Source organism: Alosa pseudoharengus, unplaced genomic scaffold (genome assembly GCF_046254945.1).
Source record: "Alosa pseudoharengus isolate Yale_2024_CS ecotype anadromous, Long Island Sound unplaced genomic scaffold, YU_APseudo_1.1 YU_APseudo_1.1_scf_3, whole genome shotgun sequence".
Lineage (NCBI taxonomy): Eukaryota > Metazoa > Chordata > Actinopteri > Clupeiformes > Clupeidae > Alosa > Alosa pseudoharengus.
This window is the reverse complement of record NW_027468718.1, coordinates 1,169,051-1,171,550: the sequence shown is the minus strand read 5'-3', so window position 1 is coordinate 1,171,550 and position 2,500 is coordinate 1,169,051. Positions and strand designations below refer to the sequence as shown.

The 2,500-nt window shown below is 47.5% G+C and overlaps 1 protein-coding gene across 1 annotated transcript in view; it reads left to right on the top strand.

Annotated features, from left to right (window-relative positions):
* LOC143100954 (glycerol kinase-like) overlaps positions 1–2,500 on the top strand; it is a 56,230-nt gene that overhangs the window by 26,026 nt on the left and 27,704 nt on the right. The window lies entirely within an intron of this gene.

Here is a 2,500-nt window from a genome sequence, read left to right as displayed (position 1 = left end):
TATATATATATATGTGTGTGTGTGTGTGTGTGTGTTTGTGTGTGTGTGTGTGTGTGTAGTGTCTGGGTGACCAGTCTGCAGCGCTGGTGTATATATATATGTGTGTGTGTGTGTGTAGTGTCTGGGTGACCAGTCTGCAGCGCTGGTGTATATATATATGTGTGTGTGTGTGTGTGTAGTGTCTGGGTGACCAGTCTGCAGCGCTGGTGTATATATATGTGTGTGTGTGTGTGTGTGTGTGTGTGTGTGTGTGTGTGTGTGTGTAGTGTCTGGGTGACCAGTCTGCAGCGCTGGTGTATATATATATGTGTGTGTGTGTGTGTGTGTGTGTGTAGTGTCTGGGTGACCAGTCTGCAGCCCTGGTGTATATATATATGTGTGTGTGTGTGTGTGTGTGTGTGTAGTGTCTGGGTGACCAGTCTGCAGCCCTGGTGTATATATATATATGTGTGTGTGTGTGTGTGTGTGTGTGTGTGTGTGTGTGTGTGTGTGTGTGTAGTGTCTGGGTGACCAGTCTGCAGCCCTGGTGTATATATATATGTGTGTGTGTGTGTGTGTGTGTGTAGTGTCTGGGTGACCAGTCTGCAGCCCTGGTGTATATATATATGTGTGTGTGTGTGTGTAGTGTCTGGGTGACCAGTCTGCAGCGCTGGTGTATATATATATGTGTGTGTGTGTGTGTGTGTGTGTGTGTGTGTGTAGTGTCTGGGTGACCAGTCTGCAGCCCTGGTGTATATATATATGTGTGTGTGTGTGTGTAGTGTCTGGGTGACCAGTCTGCAGCGCTGGTGTATATATATATGTGTGTGTGTGTGTGTGTGTGTGTGTGTGTGTAGTGTCTGGGTGACCAGTCTGCAGCCCTGGTGTATATATATATGTGTGTGTGTGTGTGTGTGTGTGTGTGTGTGTAGTGTCTGGGTGACCAGTCTGCAGCGCTGGTGTATATATATATGTGTGTGTGTATGTGTGTGTGTGTGTGTGTGTGTGTGTGTGTGTGTGTGTAGTTTCTGGGTGACCAGTCTGCAGCCCTGGTGTAAATATATATGTGTGTGTGTGTGTGTGTGTGTGTGTGTAGTGTCTGGGTGACCAGTCTGCAGCGCTGGTGTATATATATATGTGTGTGTGTGTGTGTGTGTGTGTGTAGTGTCTGGGTGACCAGTCTGCAGCGCTGGTGTATATATATATGTGTGTGTGTGTGTGTGTGTGTGTGTGTGTGTGTGTAGTGTCTGGGTGACCAGTCTGCAGCGCTGGTGTATATATATATGTGTGTGTGTGTGTGTGTGTGTGTGTAGTGTCTGGGTGACCAGTCTGCAGCGCTGGTGTATATATATATGTGTGTGTGTGTGTGTGTGTGTGTGTGTGTGTGTAGTGTCTGGGTGACCAGTCTGCAGCGCTGGTGTATATATATATGTGTGTGTGTGTGTGTGTGTGTGTGTAGTGTCTGGGTGACCAGTCTACAGCCCTGGTGTATATATATATGTGTGTGTGTGTGTGTGTGTGTGTGTGTGTGTGTGTGTGTGTGTGTAGTGTCTGGGTGACCAGTCTGCAGTGCTGGTGTATATATATATGTGTGTGTGTGTGTGTGTGTGTGTGTGTGTGTGTGTGTGTGTGTGTAGTGTCTGGGTGACCAGTCTGCAGCCCTGGTGTATATATATATGTGTGTGTGTGTGTGTGTGTGTGTAGTGTCTGGGTGACCAGTCTGCAGCCCTGGTGTATATATATATGTGTGTGTGTGTGTGTGTGTGTGTGTGTGTGTGTGTGTGTGTAGTGTCTGGGTGACCAGTCTGCAGCCCTGGTGTATATATATATGTGTGTGTGTGTGTGTGTGTGTGTAGTGTCTGGGTGACCAGTCTGCAGCCCTGGTGTATATATATATGTGTGTGTGTGTGTGTGTGTGTGTGTGTGTGTGTGTGTGTGTGTGTGTGTGTGTGTAGTGTCTGGGTGACCAGTCTGCAGCCCTGGTGTATATATATATATATATATGTGTGTGTGTGTGTGTAGTGTCTGGCTGACCAGTCTGCAGCGCTGGTGTATATATATATGTGTGTGTGTGTGTGTGTGTGTGTGTGTGTGTGTGTGTGTGTGTGTGTGTGTGTGTGTGTGTAGTGTCTGGGTGACCAGTCTGCAGCCCTGGTGTATATATGTGTGTGTGTGTAGTGTCTGGGTGACCAGTCTGCAGCGCTGGTGTATATATATATGTGTGTGTGTGTGTGTGTGTGTGTTTGTGTGTGTGTAGTGTCTGGGTGACCAGTCTGCAGCGCTGGTGTATATATATATATGTGTGTGTGTGTGTGTGTGTGTGTGTGTGTAGTGTCTGGGTGACCAGTCTGCAGCGCTGGTGTATATATATATGTGTGTGTGTGTGTGTGTGTGTGTGTGTGTGTGTGTGTGTGTGTGTGTAGTGTCTGGGTGACCAGTCTGCAGCGCTGGTGTATATATATATATGTGTGTGTGTGTGTGTGTGTGTGTGTGTGTGTGTGTGTAGTGTCTGGGTGACCAG